This window comes from Eptesicus fuscus, chromosome 7 (genome assembly GCF_027574615.1).
Source record: "Eptesicus fuscus isolate TK198812 chromosome 7, DD_ASM_mEF_20220401, whole genome shotgun sequence".
Lineage (NCBI taxonomy): Eukaryota > Metazoa > Chordata > Mammalia > Chiroptera > Vespertilionidae > Eptesicus > Eptesicus fuscus.
In genome coordinates this window covers 63,982,138-64,007,320 of record NC_072479.1, presented here as the reverse complement: position 1 = coordinate 64,007,320, position 25,183 = coordinate 63,982,138, and the positions used below count along the sequence as shown (strand labels likewise).

The 25,183-nt window shown below is 38.9% G+C and overlaps 1 protein-coding gene across 3 annotated transcripts in view; it reads left to right on the top strand.

Moving 5' to 3' along the window:
- Positions 1-25,183, top strand: part of TMEM117 (transmembrane protein 117) — a 448,876-nt gene that overhangs the window by 232,848 nt on the left and 190,845 nt on the right. The gene's annotated exons all lie outside the window — the stretch shown is intronic.

The following is a 25,183-nucleotide window of genomic DNA, read 5'->3' as shown; positions in this document are numbered from 1 at the left end:
TCATCCTGTAAGAGTATTAAGTAATCATGAAAGGGTTTGTATAGCCTGTTTTTGAGCTTCCTCCCACCTCTGTTCAATTATAGAATGTTAACAGAACAAATTACCAGATGCATCCCATTCCATTAACTTTAAAATCTAAATTTGAAAAGTGATTTATTTTATTTGCGCTCACTAGAAATCGTAATTAGAATAAACCAGCCATTGAGACCAGGCTGATGCATGTCAAAATTTATATTTCCATTGGAAAAAATTATTTAGAAGGAACTATGTGAACTTTAAACATACAATTTCTGTGGAATTTGAGGTGATGCCTTTTGAAAAATCTCTGCATTAATTGTGGATTGTGACTCCATTTTGTAGTAAATCTGTTCACTAAAATGGAGAATTGGATCAGAAATGCAGATTCTCAGACCTTGCTATCAGTGGTTTGACCTTCCACAAGTAATACACGAGTCTCTGAGCCTTGGTGCATACGTTTCTTAAAAGGGATGAATAATTTCTACCTGTGTTACAGGTTTCCTGTAAAGATTAAATATGTGGCCCTATGATAAGATTTAAAATGCTGAAGTGGGCCCTGGCTTGAGTTGCTCAATTGTTAGTGTCAGCCAGTACACTGAAGGGTTGTGGGTTTGATTCTCAGTCAAGGGCATGTACCTAGGTTGCAGGCTCAATCCCTGGGCCTGGGAGCACGTGCAAAAGCCAACCAATCAATGTGTCTCTCTCTCTTTGATGTTTCTCTCTTTTCCCACTCCCTCCCTTCCACTCTCTCTGAAAATCAATAGAAAAAATATTTTTGGGTGACAATTAACAAACAAACAAACACAACAAACATGCAGAAGTGGAATGCAGGCCTAGTGCTTCATTGTTGTTATTTATGTTTTGGGCTCTCATCCCCTCGCTGGGCCCAGTCCTTGAAGTGATGGCAAGGGTAGCTCATTGATCCAAGACTCTTCCATGGAACCCCAGGAACATGAGGCTCCACAACATCTGGAGTTTCCTTCCAGTTGCCGATGCTCAGATAGGACAATATGGTACATTGCTTCCTCATTAAATCAGGGAGAAGCAACAGACCAATAAGACCTAGAAGCTTGCTTTGCAATTTTCAGGCAAAAGTCAGCCATAAATCATTTTCTTTCCCATGGTATCATTGTTGTTTGTGCCCCAGTTTCATCCAACTCCTCCCCAGACTTTTCTTCAATATAGTGTCTCCTACATCATAATGACTCTGCCTCTATTTACTGGTTAGTTTTTATCTGGATTTATTTATTTTGAGCCATAAGGTGGGGTCCAATTCCTAGGGCAGCTTGGGGAATCAAATGCATGGTGCAGCTTTATCCAGAGACCCTGACTCTTCTTGGTTGTATTTCTACTGTGCACTTATCTAAGCCTTACTCTTGTGGTTTAGGGAAATAGAAATATTCTCAAACTTCAGCCTATGGTCTTTCTTTTTCTCTACGGTCTGGTTAACCTTCATAGTTTCTCCTAAATTTACTGCTGTAATGTCTTCTACTTCTAGTAGCCAACCTGAAAATGTTTTGCCTCTCCCTATACCATAGATTACTACTCTGATTATACTTCCCATATCACAGAAATAGGATTGGATTGAGAGTCAAGAAATCTAGGTTTTAGGTTTAACTAAGTAATGTGATCTTAAGTCACCTTACTTTCCGGGGCCGCTCATCTTTTCTTTTCTATCAACTGGGTAGAATCCAAAGTCCCTTTCTGTTCATGTTATATGAAACTAGAGGCCTGGTGCACGAAATTCGTGAATGGGTAGGTTCCCTAGGCCTGGCTGGCGATCAGGGCTGATGGAGGCCTTCATGGCTGCTGACTAGGGCCTTCCTTCTGACTGCTGACCGGCCTCCCTTCCCTGACTGCCAGCTGCTGGCTGGGGCCTTCCTTCGTTCTGTGCTACCCCCTGGTAGTCAGCGCACGTCACAGTGAGCAATTGAACTCCTGGTTGAACTCCTGAGGGGACACTTTGCATATTAGCCTTTTATATATATAGATACTCACCTTTCTTCATTAGCCACAGTGGTAGGGATGGCAAAAGAACACAATATGCTCCTGATTTGCAAGTCCAGTCACACAGGGATGATTCCCAGAGCACATCATTCTATTGCCATTTCTGTTCACTGGCTAGGAAGGAGGTTTCTGTATAAATATTTATATGTCTACATATGTGTGCATTGATAACATTTAAAAAAATAATAGTTTTCCTCCCAAGTGGAGTTTAGGGTAGCTTTGACCTTCATTTGTCTACAGAATTCTCATCATGAAATGAATATCAATGATGAAGGTGACTGTCATGGCAAAACAAGTGACTGTTTTCATTTCTAATAAAAGTGTACCTTTTAATGCATTTCTAAAATAGGGATTTTTATTTTATGGAAAAATTCATAACTTTCCCATGGTTTTAAAAGGTACACCGAGACTATATGATTGATCCACAGGCAGGGGATTATTAATCAATCTTACAAATATCTTTGGCCCTCACCCAACTGAGCATCAGGCTCTACTGGATTCCATTCACTGGGCAATCCTGACTTTTTCTGGCTCAGTGGTGCACCTCATGTAATTTTTGTTATGTAGGTTAAAAAAATAATAATATGAAAGAAATAAAGTGATACCTGGTGTAATTCATCCTTGAGCTGGTCCATGGTAGGAGCAGAGATAAACTGTCATCAAGATAAGCAAGAATCAAAAACTCTGGGTGTCTCATATGACGCCATTGCTTCATAGCCACAAATTTGCCCAGGCTCTGTGCCACTGAGCAAGGAGCAGAGTGGGGCTGGCCAGTCCCACAGCACATTGCTCCAGTTTTACTATCTCTCCTTCAGAAGACAGAGGTCACAGCTTCTGCTTATGTCTAAGGTGGCAGGGGGTTCTGAGGACATGGTGACAGCACTTCTTTTCCTCATTTATTAGCACAGGGAAAGATCACTTCCTATCTATCCATCCCACCCATACCTTTTTCCCAGCCCCTTCATTCCCTGTTCTATTTCTCTTGTAGCAGTTAATGGTGTATGGCTCATGATAGTGACAGGGACGTCAGACTCTAGGTCTGAAGTTAACTCCAGGTTGGGAGAAAGGGTGTACAGGGAAAGGTACAAATAAGGTGAAGTTGAGCCATGACCTACAGAAGGCATTTCTCATGGTAAACACTAAAGTAGTTAATGAGCATCTTTCATCATAAAACTAGGTGTGTATGAACTTGTTTGGCCTTGACCTATTTTCCCCAGGATGGTCTGTGGACGTTTGTATACATATTACCACTACTAGCAAAGTTTCTCCTATTCATACACACACACAACAATTGAGTTGTTTGCAAATTGACTCTACCTTTATTTCATGTTTGTATAGTCACCATTTGTTTTTAAATTGTGTGCAATTTTAATAGACTTTGTTTTTCTTCTTGAAACTCAGAGTTCCACTAGAACTGGAGAAACTGAGTCAATACCTTCATGTGGAAATGCCTTTAGGTGGATAAAACATAGCCTTTGTAGCTGGATTATATCAAGAAATAAAACTTTTAAATTTGCTTAACTATTTCTCTCCATTGAAGCCCTTACAAGAATATGAGTTTAGAAAAAAAAAAGTTGTTTTTAAAAAAATATATATTTTTATTGATTTCAGAGAGGAAGGAAGAGGGAGAGAGAGAGAAAGATAAACATCAATGATGAGAGATAATTATTGATTGGCTGCCTACTGCACAACTTCCCATTGGGGATTGAGCCCACAACATGAGGATGTGCCCTGACCAGAAATCGAACTGTGACCTCCTGGTTCATAAGTTGACACTTAACCATGCCAGCTAGGCTAGAAAAAAAAAAAAAGTCTTTACAAATATATTTTTCCCTTCTATTTTAACTGTGCCTGCTTTATACACAAATATTAAATTATTTCTCTAAATATTTGAATTGCAAGTTTTGCCTTTTTATTTTTCACATGCTTTTATTTCTTCAGACAGATTTTATAATTCATATTTATGTTGTTATTTTATTTTTTCAAAAGACTGTTTATTTAAGAAGCAAAGCTGAAAACTCCTCCTTACCAGACTATAAACTCTTTGAGGGAAATTACAGTGTCAATAGTGTTCACAATTGTATTCCTAGCACCTAACACAATACAGGCATACAATAGGTGGTCAAGAAATTGTTATTGGAAGAATCAATAGATCACTAGAGCACATAAGCATTAAGTTCCATTTCTCTTTCCCTCATTACACTTTGTGACTTAGTGTTATAAAATGAATTTGCACAATGCTAAAGGGGATGGGAGGAGAGCTGTGTTGTTCAGGATACATAGATATCAACTCCCCTCCCCTCAACTCCCCACCAAAAGCTATGTACTGGCTTCTGCTAAGTTTGTTTCCACAACCAGGAGGACACATGATTGTAAACACCCTTGAATGGAGGTAATTCTCTCAGAATGGTGATGTGACCATCCTATATAATAAAAGCCTAATATGCTAAGTGTCCGGTCGTCCAGTTGGCCGTTCAACCAATCAAAGTGTAATATGCTAATGATATGCTAAGGCTGCTCAACCACTTGCTATGACGTGCACTGATCACCAGGGGGCAGACGCTCCAACCAGTAGGTTAGCTTGCTACTAGGGTCTGGCAGATCCGGACTGAGTGAGATAGGCCAGACATGCCATGGAGCTCTCCTGTGATCCCTCCCCGGCTGGCCAACCTCCCATGTCCCTCCCTGGCCCAAATCGTGAACCAGTGGGGTCCCTCTGCCTGGCCTGCCCCCTCACACAATCCAGGACCCCTCGGGGGATGTTGGATAGCTGGTTTCAACCTGAGGGCAGAACAACTGGTGGCTATGACTTGCACTGACCACCAGGGGTCAGATGCTCAATGCAGGAGCTTCCCCCTGGTGGTCAGTGTGCTCCCACAGAGGGAGTGCTACTCAGCCAGAAGCCTGGCTCTCAGCTGGCGAGCACAGCCGCGGTGGCAGGAGCCTCTCCTGCCTCCGCGGCAGTGCTAAGGATGTCCAACTGATGGCTTAGGCAGTCAACATCCCCCAGGGGCTCCTGAACTGAGAGAGGGTGCAGGCCGGGCTGTGGGACCCTCCTGAGTACATGCATTTCATGCACTGGGCCTTTATTGTGAGTATAAAAGGCATTCTTTGGTAAAACAAAGATTGAGATTCTCAGATCCCACCAGATGGTTCCTGGAATGGTCCTTATTGCTGTCGGTGGCATAAGTTCTGCTCTGAGCTTGGGGGAGAGAAGGAAGGTGGGTTGAGATGAACCACTTTAGTCACTGAAGCAGACAGCCTTTACTGTGCAAGACAGAGATTGGTTAACCTTCAGTGGATGGAGGGAGAGAGGATTAAGAACGATACATACTTGAGAATAATGTATACTCCTGCTGGAATAGTATTTATTAACAAATCTAGAACAGAATAGAAGGAGGAAATATTTCTGCAGCATTTGAGAATAAATTATTCCTTCTAGCTTAAACATAGGAAATATAAAATAAATTTTGTAAATATACACGTTCTAACCTAAAATTTAGTGAGTTTTTCTATTGTTGTTCCATGCTTATTGCATACTTGCTAAGGAAGGGGTGCGATTATCTGTGTTATTTTCATTTCACCAAGTTAATAATAGTTTATTTAGTTCAAATTTTTCTATTATACACATGTCACTCTTTTGTGGATTGCTCTCAAATGCTGTTTGTCAATGAACAATAATCTGGAATACAACCGAGATCACATCTAGCTTGTTATTCTCTCTAGAATTGAGCTTGACAATTTGTATTATGATCAATGCCAGCTTCCTAATTATTTCTCTTCCACTGATATTTTAAAATGACAGAATAAAAAGCATAATTGAATTGATTTAGTATCCAAAATAAAGTAGCAATAGCAGCTTTACTGAACTTCATAATAGAAAGGAATTTAAACTGTGAGTCATGGAAAGAAGGATCAGAGCTAGCAAACTCATTGAACAAGTGTATGTGAGAAATGGAAGGGCACCAGATGTGTAAGCCCTGGATCCAGCCTCAAGTGCCCAGCAGTACTCTGAGGTGGTCTCTTTTGCTCTCATTCTCAGCCTGTTCGTTGGAGCTAGTTCATGACTTTAATCCATGATTAGTTAACTTCATGTATGGTACATTTGTAGTTGCATTTCATTATTTTATACAGTGAAACTGAAACTGGGTCAAGAATTTAATTGGGCAATAGACTATCTTTCTATAAAGCTTTTATGTTAAGTGAGATTCCCTAGAAAAAGAGCATGCATCAGGGGCTTGGGGACACGTGTGGACATACTCTCCAAGGAAACCTGTAAGGAGATGAGGGATGCAGGAGAAAAGAGGGGGAGGAGGCAAGCACAGATATCGTCATATGGCTTCAGGTAAAGTCTACCCTGGGCCAGTTCCACTGCTCTGGTAGGATGTTCTTTGGGAATGTAGAGCACCAGAGGTTAAGAGGATCTGGGTGGGGCACCAGCACTGACTACCACACAGACAAAACCCAAAACAGTAGATTTAATGGCACCCATAATTCCTGAAAATCATTGCCAGTTCACCTGCTCATTTGATTGAATCAAAGAACATAATAGAGGAATTATTATTATTATTATTATTATTATTATTATTATTTTTAAAATACATTTTTATTGACCAGAGAGGAAGGGAGAGGGAGAGCATCAATGATGAGAAAGAATCATTGATTGCCTGCCTCCTGGGGGTGAGCCCACAACCCGGGCATGTACCCTGGCCAAGTGGGGAATTATTTTTTACATTACCTTTTTACTCATTAGAAAATTTAGAAACAAATATGGCCATTTTGCTTTCACATGTATAAATATTTTAATGTCTCTATAAATATTTTATTATTGTGTTTCATGTTCCTTAAATATAGTAAGTTTTCACTAAAAAATTAATAAGATAAGAGAGTCTAACCTCCTATTTTCTGATAGCATCACAAATGGTGATCAAGAGTCTTTTAATGTTTGGGACCCTTAAATTTTTAAAGTAGTAACAGAGTATGATGTGGAATTAAAAAAAAAAAGATTTCTGAGTAAAATAGATTTGAGTATAGCAAATAGATATTTAAGAATAGAATCACAAATTCTGGCTCTGCTTATAACTCCCCTAAATTCAGTGTCTATCAAATTCTATAGTATGTTATATGTGTACTGTATGTAATTTATATCTATTATTAAAATTTATGGACCATATTATTCTAAGAATATGAAAGGCATCTTGGGAAGTGGATTGAGGTCAATACACTGAGATGTGGAAGACACTAAGCATCTCTTAGAGAAAGACATACTCATCAGGGGTAGGGGATGCTCACTTTTCTTCTTTTCTATTCCCAGCTCAGTTTTGGCTTCTTTTAATTCCATTTACTTTCTTTCTATTACTTGGTTTATACTTCCTCAAAGAAGGTGCCCTTTTGGCCACCCATTCTTTATAATTTTCCTAACAATGGTTCATACTTTTTAAAGTACCATTTGTCAATTATATGCCTGAAGCAGTTTAAATAAAAGCTAGGAGACACTGATATTTGATATTTGTTCCCTCTGAAAGTCTATAATATAATGAAACTAGAGGCCTGGTGCACAGATTTGTGCACCAGTGGGGTCCCTCAGCCTGGCATGTGCCCTCTCAAAATCCGGGACCCCTTGGGGGATGTCAGACTGCCGGTTTTGGCCTGATCCCCACAGGCCAGGCTGAGGGACCCCACCAGTGCACACACCAGGCCTCTAGTATGCATATAAGGTCTTTGGTTAATCTCTTCCCACCCTCCCTTCTCCCCGCTTCCTTATGAGATTCATCATGCCTGTGCATTGAGTGTCTGCCCCCTGGTGGTCAGTGCACATCATAGCTACCGGTTGAATGGTCAGACAGTCACTTAGGCTTTTATATACATAGACTAGTGACCCAGTGCATGAAATTCGTACATGGGAGGGTGTCCCTCAGCCCGGCCTGCACCCTCTCCAATCTGGGACCCCTTGGGGGATGTTCGACTGCTGGTTTAGGCCCGATCCCATAGGCAGTCGGACATCCCTCTTGCAATCCTGGACCACTGGCTCCTAACTGCTCACCTGCCTGCCTGCCTGATTGCCCCTAACCACTCTGCCTGCCGGCCTGATCGCCCCCAAATGCCCCCTCCCCCACTGGCCTACTTGCCCCCAACTGCCCCCCCATGCTGGCCTGCTCGCCCCCAATTTCCCCCCACTGGCCTGCTTGCCCCCAACTCCCTTCCCTGCTGGCCTGCTTGCCCCCAACTGCTCTCCCCTGCCAGCCTGATCACCCCTAACCACCTCTGCCTTGGCCCCGCCACTGTGGCTTTGTCCAGAAGGATGTCTGGAAGGTCTCCCAGTCTAATTAGCATATTACCCTTTTATTAGTATAGATAGAGGCCTGGTGCATGGGTGGGGGCTGGCTGGTCTGCCCTGAAGGGGGTCCCGGATGAGTGTGGGGGTCCCTTTGGGGGGCAGGGCCAGCCTGGGCGAGGACCTGGGGTGGTTTGCAGGCTGACCACACCACCATTGGGGTGGGGGGGGGTCTCGGCTAGGGGTGGGGCCAGCCTGAGCAAGGGGCTGAGGGCCGTATGCAGGCTGGCCACACCCCCATCAGGGTGGGGGGGTCTCTGCTGGGGGGCATGGCCAGCCTGGGTGAGGGGCTGAGGGCCGTTTTCAGGCTGGCAACATCCCCTTCAGGGTGGGGTGTCTCTGCTGGAGCGCATGGCTGACCTGGGTGAGGGGCTGATGGCTGTTTGCAGGCTGGCCATGCCCCCATTGGGGTAAGGGTCCCCGCTGAGGGGTGTGGCCAGCCTGGGCAAGGGGCTGAGGGCCATTTGCAGGCTGGCCACGCCCCCATCGGGGTGAGGGTCCCTGCTGGGGGGCGTGGCCGGCCTGGGCTAGAGGCTGAGGGCTGTTTGGGGGTGGTTTGCAGGCCCACCAACCAGCTTTGTCTGGAAGGACGTCCGGAAGGTCTCCGGAAGGTCTCCCGGTCTAATTAGCATATTACTCTTTTATTAGTATAGACGAGGTTGTTAATATTAGCTTAGATTAGAGCATCAAAAATGAAGTTATAGCCCTAGCTGGCCTGGCTCAGTGGATAGAGCGTCAGCCTGCCAACTCAAGGGTCCCAGGTTTGATTCCGGGCAAGGGCACATGCCTGGGTTGCGGGCTCAATCCCCAGTGGGGTCATGCAGGAGGCAGCCGATCAATGATTCTCTCTCATCATTGATGTTTCTATCTCTCTCTCCTTCTCCCTTCCTCTCTGAAATCAATAAATAAATATATTTAAAAAATGAAGTTATAGGCTTCTTTTTATTGATAAAAATAGTTGGATTATTCTTCTTAAACATTTTTTTAAAATTTTATTTAGTGCCTCTTTCTGTGGGCCAAGCAGAAAGAGGCACTAAATAAAAGCGTGTGTGTGTATGAGAGAGAGAGATGGAGAGAGAGAGAGAATTTTCAGTTAGCTCCCAAAGTTTTTAATGCTTTCAACTACTTTACTATTCTGCCAAGCTAATTAACTTTCTTGGTAATATTTAATCATAGATTTTAACAAAACATGGAATATAGACATAGACCTTGGCTTGATTTTTTTTCTTCCAGTGTGTCAATAACATTTGTTGAATTCTGTCATTATTTGGGAGGGGAGTGCATGTCTTTTCAGGTACTAAGAGACAGTACTATTACATTTAAACTTTAGAAACTCAGCTATTTATATCTATTCCCATTTAGCAAATACCAGTGGTTGAAAGCACATTATTTCTGGGACTGGAAAATAAAATAAAAGGATACCTTTATATTTTATTATAATTAAGATATATACTGTGATTCCAGGTTATAAGCTCTGTTTTGTTTATATGAGTTGCTATTCTTTAGTAGTTGTTTGCCCCAAGGATTTTTATAACTAAGTATGTTTATGTTCACAGTGTATGTTCCATTTGTAAGTTCTATAGACATCAAAAAGAAATTTATAGCAACGAAGTTCCTAGTACTTACGTTTTTGTTGTTGTTGCTTAATAAAAGCTACTGTACCATGTTTCAACACTGAAGTATTTGAGTGAACAGAGGGAATATTTTGATAACGAGTGGCTACGTAAAATCATGCTTGGTATTTGTTCTTCTCTGTTCACATATATCTGAATGCCGATTAGGAAATAAAGAACTTTCTTTTGCCCTGGCAGACTAAATATGGGAAGACCTGGCCTGGCTCCAGTACTCTTCACTAGTATACCAAGTTGCTTAAGGAGACATCGGAAGTAGCTTTGTGAACATGATATTGCACAAGGAAAGGAGTCAATTAAACATACGTATAATCACAACGAAACTTACTAGTTAAGGATAATAGCAAATCAATACCTTTGACATTTCCAAAGGTATCAAATGCAGCAGAAGACTGGGTCCACATCAGTAATTTCTTTAGTGCTACAGAGCAGAGCTCACTGAAAGTTAGGGCAGCACATGTGCAAACTTAAAAATTTCAAGTTGTTCCTCATTGCTGAGCAGAGGGTATGTGAGAAGCAATGCCTAACTGAGTCAGGTGCTTGAGAGGAAACAGGAAACCTGGAGAGAAGCCATCTGTTTTCATGGAAAAGAACAGCACCTCTCATAAGGCTTTAAAAATACATCATAGAAGATAATGTGAATCTGTAGCTATTGGAAAAAAATGAAAACTAATAATTTCCAAGTACTCTTCTCCTTGACTTGTGTTATAATTATCTCAATTTCTCTTTGGTATTTTCAGTTTCAACTAGAGCTGACAGAATCAATGGAAGATTTTTGACAAATCTAAGTGTAGATTTTTAAAATGCATTTTATTTTGCCTCGATAAAAATTTAGCAAAATGAACAAATTTTTGCCTTCCCAAATGATCAATATCTAAAATCATTCCTTAATTGAATGAGTATTGATTTATATGATGACCATATAGTTTATTGCACAAGCTTATTATAGGATTCTTTTGACTATTAACAGGGGACTAAGTATAATTAAAATTATGAGTATATAGTTGTTAAAATACATTTTTGACCAACAAATTGATTTATACTATATTGGTAGAGATATAAAATGCCTTTTTAAGGACCATTTAAAAAATTTTCCCTAAAATATAAAAAGAAATATATCTATTTGTATTAAAGAATATAATTTTTAGAAATTCTTTATTTTGATTCTATGAATACTTAGAAAAACAAGCAGAAAATTATTCTTGGTACATATTCACGCAGTACTTTTCTTTCTTAGTCATATAAGTCTCTAAGGTAGGGACATTGGTGTTTTTCTGAAATTGCTGACACCTCCAATTGACTGTGTCTATAGACGATAATATTTTTGAGAAAATAAGTTCTCTAGTTCCAAAGGACCTAATTAAGCTCAGTGTATTCTATCAAATGGATACTGTACAATTTTATTTTAGTACTATTTTAGCCCAAATATCAGTTATCTTTTGCCTTTATTCAAATTACATTTATATCCACAAATGTTTTTTTCTTTTGTTTCCTTTTTGTTTTTAACGTTTTTATTGGTTTTAGAGAGAGAGGAAGGAAGAGGGAGAGAAAAAAAATTGATGGCTGCCTCCTGCTCGCCCCCTACTAGGGATTGAGCCCACAAGCCCCAGGCATGTGCCTGACCAGGAATCAACATGTGACCTCTCCCTGCAGGGATGATGCTCAACCAACTGAGCCACACCAGCTAGGGAGTAGTTTTATGTGACAAAATTCATCAGATAAGTTGTCTCTATGCATCATTTTTAAATATTTTACTAAATTTTGATGCTGCAAAGTTACAGACCTTTAGTAAACTTAGACCTTTCTGAGAGCCTCCCTCACTCATTAAATTAATAAATAATCATTTAATAAATATATACTAACCACCTACAGAATAATAACAAATGTGTGAGGTATTAGACATTAGAATATATTATAGATGGTAAAAATGGAATTATAATATCATTGCATTTAAAGTTGACTTTTTCTTGTTAAAGGAATCTCCTTAAGGGCCTTGCTCCAGCCAGCCCTTTACAATATTGCCCTATAGCATCTGTTTATATCTTCCCAATCTCCTTTCAATAGCCTAAGTCATCAATTTGAGGTGAGGTTTTAATGAGTGACAGTGGCTTTTTGTGTTAAACTTACATAAATAATAAATACTGGAGTTGCAAATTCAAATGCCCTGAGGGCCAGGGTGATCTAGTAAACATCTGGTATAAGATAAAAGGGTGTGAATGGGGGGGAGGGGAGGAGGAAGCTGTGTTGAACCAGAGAACGTATTCCCTACAAAGAGGCATCAAAATTCAGTTTAGTACAAAAATACCAGGAATGTAAAGTAGGATATAACTTCAGCACAAATTCTGCCCACTGGTCATCTGTTTTGTGTTTTATAAACAGGAGAATTAAGCTGGAAACTGACATGACATAAAAGTCCCATGTGAGGAGTGAATGTGGGGCAAGTGCCATTCTGGAAAGTCCCTATCACACCTCTTAAACTTATCCCCCCTCTAAAGGCTTGGGTCTCCCTGTTTTGTTATGAACACTAACATGCAGGGGAGATAAGAACTCTCTGCACCCCAATCACAGCTGATAAAAACAGAGACTTTGTACCACTTAGCACTCGTTCCACCCAAATATTTAAGGCTCAAGTGGGCAAGGACACATTTTCATAATAACACTTTCTGAAGCACTAATGAAACGCTTGTTATGGTGGTCAGGCTAGCCATTGCCAGCATGGGTGCAGAGACCTAAGCTCATGCTGTATTTGTTAACTTACTGACTAGCTTTAGTTTATTATAGGGAAATGGTATTCAGATGGATACTTAATGAATATGCATTGTGGAAATCTTAAATGAATACAATTATCATTAAGAGGTCAGAATTTATAAAGCTTTTAGGTAGTTTCTGTATAGAAACAATGAACCAAGTTTAGTGTTTAGTTCCTTGCCCCAATCATTTTTTTTTTTAACCTGAATTCCATAAGGTGGTGTGGCTCCCAAATTTGTCTTTACATTGGAATTACCTGGGAAGAATCAATGACAACTGATACCCATGCCCCACTCCAGAGATAGTGATTTAATTTGTCTGGATTGTAGCTTGGGTATTAGAATTTTTTGAGTTTCCCAGCTATTCTAATATGAAGACATGTTTGGGACCATTTCTGTAAGGTGATTCCAGGAAGTCTGGCATGGGAGTATTTTGACATATGCTTTGGGGTAATAACCATCTGATATTAAGCTGAAGGGAAACCAAGGGTAGGGATCTTTTCGTGCCCAGAGAAGCAGGCATGATGTCAAACATGGATGAGAGGAGGGCTGGCTTCCTCACTGAGTCGCAGCACCCAAGAGCCCATTGCCACGGGGCAATGTAAGCAAGCACTGGGTAAACTTACCTAGCTTCCAGTTCTAGGTCTAGAACTTGATTTGGGCTCTTACAGAGCAACTTTGTGACCTCCTTCTGATACACTCAACAGACTCCCAAAAGGACGCCGACCTTGCTGAAGAGCTGACCAAGGTCACGATGCCCAGTCTTTGGCTCAAACAATTTAAGAAGTTAGCCTCTGTAGATACCAGGACAAGCATCCCACTTCCCATCTTTTTCAAGCTCATAATATGGAGAACAAACATGACATAATGTAGCCTATTCTAATACAGCGCCATCTACATACACTTCCTTTCGACTCACTCTCCCACCAGCAAATGATCTGCTCCCCCAATTCTCCATGTGCTTAAATTCGATTCTTTACCTCTCATTAAATGTTAGTAAGCATTGTTGCCATTTACCCAAAGGGTGGCTTACTTTGAGTAATTATTACTTATAAAATATGGCTGTGAACTGATGTGAGATAAAAGACAAAGCGTGTGGGATTATGACTGTTAATAGTGTTACTTAATTTTTTAAAAAAATTATAGTGTTTTCACAAACAAGGACAACTTAAATATATAGTTCACAATTAGCATTTTCTGAATGAAGACCTTTTACTATTTTTTACATCTTTTTATTTTCTCTGTATTGTCATTCCCACAGCTCAGCAAAACATGAACTAATACCAAGATTGTATATTCACTATTTTTTATAGTGAACTATTTAAGTGAGGTTTTTTAAAATGAGGTCAGCTTTAAGTAGGTCACTCAAAGTATAAATATACTTGATGTTAATGTTATGTCATTTGCCAGAATTTCCACTGCTAGAGGAAGTAAGATCTGAATTATATAAATTATGTTTAGTGATGAAAATTCACAATGAAAAGTTTATATTCTTTAAGGAATACTTATATCTCATGTATGCTTACAAAAGATGACAAGACAGTCTTGAATGGATAAATCATGGTTCCTATTTATCAAAATAAGTTCCTATTTATCAAAAAAGTAGTGTTAAAAAAATGCTGAATTTTAAAATATTATCTTGACACAAAGTAGAGATTTGAACTTTTAACCACCAAAGAACTTTGATTCATAATTTTCCTTCCCGATGGGCCTTTAGTTCCAAATATTATTAGATTTTCTCTACCAGTATTAGAGGCAAGAATAAAACACTCAATTAAATAATTTTCTTGTCATACACTTTTAGTCCTACTTATTTCAGTAGAGTTCAAGTTGCACATTTTGTTAAAACACTAGTTTTCTATTTTCTAAAATGGATTATATGTAGAAAACCATGAAAGCGAGGGCATTTGGGCCACACATGCCATTCAAGAGCCAACTTGGGAGTCAGATGAGTAAAGAAGACACCTTCCTAATCAATGACAATTACCAGGCACTTCTCTGATTTTCCTCCTGCGTATGATTCCACAACACTTCATTGACTTGTCTATAAAAGTAAAGCATGGAGTCAATTAAAGTGTGGCAACAAAGGAATTCAGAAGCAAACCCAGGGGAACCGTAGGTGAGGTAGGTGGAGATTTTAATTCAGAAGTTTTGAGAAAACAGCTGCACAAGAACAACAACTTTTGATGGGAAGTGGATCTTGACAGCAGCTCAGATCCCTGATATTTCAGCCCTGCTCATTTGTCAACATGAAGGCGAGAGAGAGTCTTAGGAGATTAAGCAAACTCCATGGCTGAAAATATAGTTTGACATTTCTTGAATGCACTTGACAAGACTCCACATACAATTATACTGGTATTCTTTCCAGCTAAGAGAAGATTTTTCGGGGAGGTTGAGTTCTTTTATTCAAATTCAGATATAATCTTTGGTTGCCATGGCATCATAAAAATACTAATCATATATTGTTGAGTTTTAAATGTTGGGTATAGGGTGTTTTAGTACGGAGGGGAAATAATAAACTTTGGAAATGCTATTGCAAAAATTAAATTGCATTTGGGAACTTTAAAAAAAATTAGCAAGGCGTGATAAAGTCAATTACCAGAGACTCTACACAATAGGAAAGTGATTATTGACCATGTGGTCAATAGCGGTCAGTGTCCACCCTGCTCTTTGGCATTGTGCTGCGGTACAGCTGGCTCACAGATTGTAGCTAATGTGCACGTGGAGAAGAAAGGTGGCTGAGGGAGCAAGGGTTGCATCATACAAGATGCCAGCAGCCTGAGAGACTGGGTGATGCATGTTTACTGGCTAGCACTGGTGAGAGGAGGGACCAGTGGGGACATTCTATGATAATTGGGATGATTAGGAGTAGGGGGAAGTAAATGGAATATAATAATGAAGAGAGAATTGGTGGGAATTGTGTAGGTCCTGGAGTAACATTTCATCAGTGGGGATAGTGAGTGGCAATCATTGTTCATCTCCAAATATAGTAGCCATTCTATGTGGAAGGCTGGTACCTACAGAACTTCAAAATGTTACTTGCTTCTCTTCAGATGCAATGTCTGTTACCGCCTTAAAATCCCTGCCTTCTTCCCTTTTCCTTTCCTTTGAGAAACATTATTTGCCAGCCTGTTCACTTTACTTTCAGGAATAACTGCCAGCAATGTTCAATCACATTAGTTACTCTTCAAAAACCTTTTTAAAAAAACAAAAACAAAAAACAAAAACTGCAGATGGTTTAATTTTCTAATACAAATGCAAAGGTGTGAATGGTTAATCAGGCTGAAACAATTGCAGAGCTCTGCTGTGGAAAGCTTACCAATGCCAGACTCACTTGCTTTTGATGTTAGCATTTTTTCCTGAACTGTGGGTCCATAATTTTTAATGAAGGCTTTTGCCCATTCATGCTTGAAATTCATGAGTATAATGTGCCGCCAGATAATCACAGATTTGGTGTCACACTGTGAGGCATATAATTTCTGCATGCGTTTGGATTAGCACTTGATACCCTGCAATATAAGGCTATTTCCTGTTCTCCCTAAACATACCATTAAATGTAAAAATGCTGACAAAATTATTATTAATTACTTTGTAACTTTGTTGAAATCATCAACAGAATTAAGTTAATTGAGATGGCTCTTGAGGTACTAAAAGTAACTTAAAAAAAAAAACCTGATGCCGTGGCCTGTGTGGCTCAGTGCTCAGAGCGTCTCAGTTCAATTCCAGGTCAGGGGCAGGTACCTGGGTTGCAATTAGGATCCCCAGTCCTGTGGGAATGTGTGGGAGGCAACCAATGGATGTGTCTCTCTCATATCTCCCCTCCCCCCCGCCCCCGCACTGTCTCTGAAAATCAGTGGAAAAAAATAACCTCCTGTGAGGATTAATCACAACAACAACAACAACAACAACAACAACAAAAGGAAAGGAAGCCTAGCTGCAGAATGCCTGGTGAGAAGCAAAGTGCTGATGTGGAAATGACAGAGAAGGCACAGAAACAATTTAGGGTAATGTGCGTCTGCACACAGGTTCCTAGGTTCAAATCAGAGAGCAGATGAGAGCACAGACACCCTGGGCAAAGGAAGACAGAGGGAAGTGGCAGATTGTAAATTAGCAGGACCCTGCCAGTAACCTGAAAAGAACATGACATTTCCTGAAGCTGTTCCAAAGATAAAAATACATACTGAGAATGTGCAGTTGTCCAAGCCACTCCCTGGAGTACGGCTCATGCATTTGTAAGCAACCTTAACTCTTTTAAATGGCCAAATCCGTGCTGTCATTTTACTGAGCATTTAAACTACTTTGCTTATGTATTAAGTACATTTTTCTACACACATGCATAAATATATGCATTTATATATAATTTACATACAGAAAAGTTAATATATAAAAATCTAGGTTTCTGAATAAATGTACATAAGAAGTTAATATTTAACTTTTGCTGTTCTCTGACCTGTTCCTCACACTGGGGATTCCTGTTCTGTAACTTGAATTGTTTCTCATGTTCTTAGGTACTAGAGTTTAACTTAATATATAAAAATCCACTTTTCCTTACCTTTTAAAGATTTTATTTGAAATAATAAATAGCAAAAGGAAATGGTTATAGTGCAAAATAATCCATTAGTGAAATTTGTTTCAAGAAAGAAGGCTATTTTATTAAAAATGTAAATTGTACATAATTTTTCAGGAATACAACTATTGAATCAAGTTGGATTTCATTGATACTGTTGAAGAAATTACTCTGTCAGTGCCCTGCTTCTTATTGGTGATTTGAAAGGAATTATTGTAGCTGCGATAGGAATCACAACAATATAAAATTTATTGAGCTCAAGTACCACAGCCTCTTCTGAAATGTTTTAATCTATTGATTTATTTAGACCCAATGCTATTAGGTGTATTTATTACTATTTCCATTTTACAGTTGAAGACACAGAGGCATTGTGAGCCAAAGATTACACAATTATTAAGTGACTATAATCAAGGGGTTTCATGAGCATTGTGCAATGGGATTATTAAGGATAATGAATAATACCTCATTTATTTGCCACCAATAATAGATTTTCTCCAGTTAATATTTAACATAAATACAACTTAATTACTGCAAGTTTTGGGGTATAATTACATTTTGTTGAAAATGTATCTGAAATTTGTTGCACATGTCCCTATCTCAGTAAACAAAAAAATGATACAGATAAGTTAAACTTTTTCATTTATAGTGGAAATAATATTGAATTTGCATAGAGCTGGTTTCAAATTTCAATCCTGTTACTTAGTAATTATATGACCTAGGCCTTAGTTTCCATATTAGTAAAGTGAGCTGATACTTACATCTTTTAAATAACTTTGCATGGAAATTGGGGTCACAGTAGGCTATTATAAATGCTAGCTATTATTACTTTTATTGCTGACAGTGGCCCCAGCCAGGAATCAATTTCTTTTTTCTTGTTAACGTTATAATGAGACTAGAGGCCTGGTTCACGGATTCATGCACTGGTGGGATCCCTCGGCCTGGCCTGCGGGGATCAGTGGACCTCCATGCCACCAGAGCCTGGCCTTACCCGCCAGCTCATCGGGCTCCAACCCACTGTCTGCGTTGATCCCGCACAGCATGAAGTAGTGCGGGAAGCGGCAGGCACCCAGGGAGGAGCCTGAGCCCAGGCTGGGTGCTGTGCTGCTCCCACTCATCCCAGCCCTGCTGCACCTGCTGCAGGCTTGCGCCCAGTCAGTCCTGATTGGGAGAGGCTTGCGCCGCCACCAGCCATGAGCCCTGCATCTGGTGCCCGTCGATCAGCTGAGCAGCGTTCCTGCTGTGGAAATATACTGACCACCAGGGGGCATCTCCTGCGTTGAGCGTCTGCCCCCTGGGTCAGTGCGCATCATAGTGACCGGTTGACCAGTTGTCCGGTCATTCAGTCGTTTGATCGCTTAGGCTTTTATATATATAGATAATATTGAATGGAAAAATGGTATTTGAGGGCCTGCTGTTAACTTGAAATGATATATGCAACTACCTGTTTGTTGCAGCATTGTTTTTAATAGCCAAGATATGGAAACAAACTGAGTGTCCATTAGTGGATGAATGGATAAAGGAATTGTGGTATATAGTTATACAGTGTAATATTATTCAGCCATAAAAAAGAATAAAATCTTTCTGTTTGTGATAGACATCATGAATGGACCTTGAGGGCATTATGCTAAGTGAAATAAGTCAGGAAGAGAAAGACAAATATGATCTCTCTTATATGAAGAGTTAAAAAAGACAAGCTCATAGAAAATCCTCAGAGGCAGGACTAGGGGGTAAAAGAAGTGAGTGAATTGTTTTTTGTTTGCTTGTTTTATTTTTTATTTTTGGTTTAAATAAATTGAATAGAAATTAATTATTAAACCAAATTTTTTTTTTTAAAAAGCCTTTTCCAAGTGATATTTGTACCCTAGAAAAATCTTCACTGATGCTTAGTGTATTCTGACTGGTCAGCAGCATTGAAGGACTGTATATGGGCATTTGCTGCAACACTAGCCTATGGGCCAAAGGTAAGTCCTGGCCAGCCTCAGCCCTCTCTTCTGGCTCACTTCATGTCTGTTGAATAGTCTTCAAGAAGACTTTGCCATTTGAAGAAATCAACTGGAAAACTTGAGAGATGGCTTGCAATGAAGTGTACATATTCTTCTTTGGAAAAAAGAGAACAATTTAGCAAATCCATGATGTTTGCATTTTAACAGACTAGCCACATTTAAAAAATAAGATAAAAGTTCCTCAGCAGTGAGTATGTCATTTTTAAATTGCTCACCAGGGCTTTTCATACATTCTGAATATCTTCTGTCCTCAAGTTGATTCCATGGCATACCTTTAGGGACATGGAGAGTATAAAATTGCTCTAAAATCGAATTTTTAATGATGAGTTCTACATTTCCCAATCTACATTTCTATCTTTAGCTACGTTTGCATTTCTGAAATGATCTTTCGCTGAAGTTATAAAAAGATAATAGAATCAGTCAGTAAATACATTCTTATCTTTGCATGCTTTGCCTTAGAAGCAATAATAGGTAAAGGTGTGACCCCATTGAAAGCACTGTGGTAAAGATTTTGGATAGTCACCAGTTTTATTTGTGAGAATATATAGAATTAGAACATGAAAACAGAAAAGCTGGCCTTATTTTACACTTAAGCCAAAATGACTGAATAAACTATTTCACTGACTCCCAAATGAAATGGTGAGCATCATCAAAAGGTACTAATTTCAATAGCCTTTTGGATAGCCATTGATTTGGCAGTGTTCAGAAAAGGGAGCTTTAAAGGCAACATTCTGTGTAGCTTCCTTATTACATTTTATGTTTTAAGACAAACATGTCTAATCTTCTAGTGGCATTTAAGATTATTGAAGCCATTCATCTTAATATGCCAAGTCAACTGGATTTTTTTTCAAGTACTTTTCCATTTAGCATCAAGGCCCACATTGGAACAATCTCTTGTTTTCTCCCTTTCCAGACCAGAGGGGTCTCAAGGTCATTGAAATGACTCCCAGTGCTCCTGCGGGTGGGGGTGGGAAAGGAGGTAGGGTGGGATTGGGCAAAATGCCTTCTCCATCCCCAAAGGTCCTGGAATGAATGGCATATAAAGTGGAATGAGAAAGACCAGGATTGAAACCAGAGCCACAGAACTATACCATGCTAAGGGTCCGGATAAAATCCCTGGTCAAAGACAGCAAGATAGAAATGGGGGACAAGAGTTTTGAAAAGGAGGGAACAAACTAAGAAGATTCCTTAAGCTCTGAAGCATAATAAGAGGATTTCTGAATTCAGGGGTTAGCAATCTTGGCCTTGGTTAGAGTGGTCAATTGAAGCAGAAGGTATGAACACAGTGGTTCTGTAAATACTCTGAGAATCGCTTTACCATGTTCTGGATGGTATTTTTTAACGTCATGGTTTAAAAAATGAAAAAAAAAACAGTAAATCTATAAAAATGGGTTATTACAAGCAATTTTTGTAATATTTTTTTGTAATATTGGGTTATTACAAGCAATTTTTTGTGGAAGAAATAAAGTTTCACCTTGTGTTTGGACCCGAAGTGCCACAGTCAACTTGAATCTCCTTAATAAGAACAGTTTTGGGGGGAGAGCCAACCTAAGTGCTGAAAACGCTTGCAGTTCGGCAGCGAATTCATCGTCTTTATGGGAGTGAGTTACACAAGAGTAGTCTGTCTCTAGGTGCACACATCACATTTTCTACAATAAGAACACTTTACTACTTAAGTGGTCATGCTGCTACCAGCCTTGCAGTTAAAAAATTATATTTATTAGCTTATTAGCCCTAAGTCAGAGTCTTACGTTCAGACAAATGTAAGCATTCTGCAAAATCTTCTTCCTTGTTGAATGGATCAGAAGAGCAGTGTCAGCACAGAATTCTCCAAGTACTTTATCTCTGAAACTAGTCTCCCTTCCTGAATTTATAAGGCTTCTTATCAAATATGGAAATAAAATATAATCCATCTGTCAAAATAGAAAGCCTGCAGTTTGGTCCCATACTAGTATTCTATCCAGCACATTGCAGTTGCTTAATAAATTTTGTTCAATGAATGCTCTTCTTTTAAAGACTGCCACATCTCTTTGAGGATTTTTACATCTTTCTTCTACTTGAGTTTCTCAGAACTTTAGGATCCATACAATAAGGTAGCTCCTAGAGTATTTTTTTCTGAATGAATTTGTATCTGAAATGATATGCAGTAAAATGTACTTTATTTGTACTAGACATTAATTTGTTGTATGCCTTAATGCAACTTGTTGGATGCATAGAATTGGTCTTATATTAGATCCCCTGCCCCAGAGACTAATACAACTTTTCAGATGCCTAGGCACACGCCTCTTGCTTCAGTATTAATGGAGATTAATAATGTAAAAGTAAACTGTGGAATCAGATCATCAGGGTTCTGGTTCCAGCTCTGCCACTTCCAATGTCTGAGTATCCATTTCAGCCCCAAAGAGTGAAGAAAATTATGTGTGCACATAACAGTCCTAAGGCTTGTCTTACGTAGTATAGGTCATGGTATGCAAAATACCGGTGCGCAGTAGTTCAGTACCCAGCATATTCAGAACTAAAAGAAAAATTTACTCTCCTCTTGAAATTTCCAAATTATCCTTTTATTTCCTAAGTTCCTATATTCAGCTAGGCCAGGTAGAAAAAGCCTGTACCTGCAGGATTGATGGCTGACTTGGAGAACCTATTGCTGGGACTGTTTTTTCTCCAAAAACATTTTATTTGTACAAGTACCTGGATGTTATTAAAGCAATGGAAAGTAAAAAATGAGAAAAACATCACTCATATTCCGACCATCATGAGAAAGCCAGGATTAACATTTCTATTCTTTAAAATTTTTACATATTTGTACGTTATTATTATTACGTATAATGTTACATTCCTAATTCTATTATGTAGCATAATTATAGGAGAACTTACTCATTGTTATTAAAATCTTTTCAAATACTATATCATACTCTGTGCGGTCATAACCTAGTTCAAGGAACCATTCTTTCTCATTAGGTATTCTTGTGTTGTTTTAAATAATCATACATGTTGTGCATGAAGTTTCATCAAACTTTTCATGTTATTTTCTTCATAAAGATTACCCAATTTAGAATTGTTGAACTCAAAATATGTGCTTACATTTTGTTATTGTGGTAAAATATATGTAACATAACATTTACAATTTTAATCACTTTTATTTTTAAATATATTTTATTGATTTTTTACAGAGAGGAAGAGAGAGGGATAGAGAGTTAGAAACATCGATGAGAGAGAAACATCGATCAGCTGCCTCTTGCACACCTCCCTACTGGGGATGTGCCCGCAACCAAGGTACATGCCCTTGACCGGAATCGAACCTGGGACCCTTGAGTCCGCAGGCCGATGCTCTATCCACTGAGCCAAACCGGTTTCGGCTTAATCACTTTTTAATGTACAGTTCAGTGACATTATTTACAGTATCGTGGAACCATCAACACCATTAATCTGCACAACCCTCATTTTTCTGAACTGAAACTCTGTATCCATCAAACACTAACTTCCCATTCAGTCTTTCCTCAGACCCTGACAAGCAGCGTTTGCTTTATGTGTCTATGAATTTGACTACTTTTGGTGCTTTATATAGTAGAATCATACAACATTTATGTTTTTGTAACTGGCTTATTTCACTTATCATAATGTTTATGTATGTTGTAGCATATGCAAGAACTCTCTTCTTTTTTTAACAGTGAATAATATTACATTATATGTACATGCCACATTTTTGTTTATCCATTCATCCACTGATAGATATTTGGGTTGTTTCCAGTTTTTGGCTACTATTATGAATAATGCAGCTATGAACTTTGGTGTACAAATGTATCTTCAAGTGCCTACTTTCACTTCTTTCCCTAGAAGTAAAATTGTGGGATCTTATGGTAATTCTGTGTTTAATTTTATTAAAGACCTACCATATGTTTTCCATAGTGAATGAACCACTTTACTCCCACATCAGCAATGCACCAGGTTGTTCATTCTTGCCAATCATTAGTAATTTCCATTAAAAAATAATCATCCTATTGAATGTGAAGTAATATTTTATTGTGCTGGTTCTTTGCATTTCCTATAATTGATGATGTTGAGCTTCTTTTCATGTGATTATTGGTCATCTATATATCTTCTTTGGAAAAATATTTGTTTTAAGTCTTTGATCATTTTTAATCAAGCTGTTTGTCTTCTATTGTAGATTTGTTGGAGTTTTAAAATATATATTCTGGATATTAACCTCATATCAGACATGTGATTTATAAATATTTTCTCTGATTCCATGGGTTGCCTTTCACTGTTGACAGTGTCCCTTGATGCACAAACATTTTTATTTTGATGAAGTCCAGTTTAACTGTCTGTTTTGTTGCCTGTCTTTAGGGTCATATACAAGAAATCACTGCCAATGTCACGAAGTTTTTGTAGCTTGAGCTTGGTTATATAATTAGTTCTTTGATCCATTTTGAATTAATTTTTGTGCATTGTGCAAGAAAAGGGTCCAACTTCATTCTTTTGCATATGCGTACCAGTTTCCTCAACATCATTTGGGAAAATCTTTTGATCGTGATCAAATATGTGAGGTTTATTTTTGGACTCTCTATTCTATTTCTTTTGGTCTATATATTTCTCTTTAGTTAGTCTATATGCCAGTACCACACTGTTTTGATTACTGTAGTTTTGTAGCAATTTTTGAAACTGGGAGTGTGAGAGCTAAAAGATTTCTTCCAAGTTAAGCTGCTTAGCCATAGTACTTAATATCATAATAAAAATGTTTTGCTCTTTCAGTGGGCCAATGTGTCACTTTCTCAAAAAATTATCTCTGACTACCCTATCTATTTTAGACTCACTCTAACTCTGATGTTCTCTGTTTTATAAACTGAGCACCATAACAGAGACTATCAGGAGATGGTAACTTAGAGGGGTTGTCAGAGGCAGTATATCAGGACAGTTAACATTTTTTGCTGACAGCGGAAATATGAGAAGGATCCAGGAAGAGCGAACATAGAGGGAAGAGTGTCCCAGGAGTGGGAACAGTGTGTGCCAAGCCCTGAGACAGCTAAGCGATTGGTGCAATCAGGGAACTCAAGGAAGGCCAGTGTGGCTGGAGCACAGTGAGTGAGGCAGCGATGCTTGGGTGGATGAAGTTGGGTGGTAGGCAGTGGGCACATGAAGTCGGGTGGTGGGCAGTGGCCATGTCAGGCAGATACTTGAAGATTTTCTTCTAGTTATTTATGGGTGAGTTTTCTTTATATTTAAATATAGTTAATACATATTTTTCCTGATTATTAAAATGATGCATTTCATATTTATTTCTAAATGTTAAAGAAATGGTTAATGTTTTAAAAAATTTGGAAAAGCTCAAAGAGAAATCAATTTTGCATACATCTGTGACCTATGGGTAACTGCTTTTAACATTTGGCTTATTTATTTTTAGGCCTTTTTCATGCAAATATGTTAACCATGTTAATGTAACTCTGTTTATAATTAACAGAGCCACATTTTTTGACATTATGATCCCAACATGTTATTGAATTTATTTTGTAAATATTTTTAACAATTTCCAAATGTACCATCATGTCCATCATGTGGATATACTTTATTTTATTTTTTTTGTTAATCCTCACCTGAGGATATTTTTTTCCATTGATTTTTATTTTTTTAGAGAGTGGAAGGGAGGGAAGGGAGGGAAGAGAGAGAAAAAGATATCCATGGGAGAGAGACACATCTATTGGCTGCCTCCTGCATGCCCCTAACTGGGTCTGGGGATTGAACCAGGTACATGCTCTTGACTGGCCGATGCTCTAACCACTGAGGAACACTGGCCAGGGCTAGAAGGATATACTTTAATGAAGTGGTCAGAGAACATGGCCCATGGTCAAATTGCAAAAAAGTTTTGTTGGAACACACAC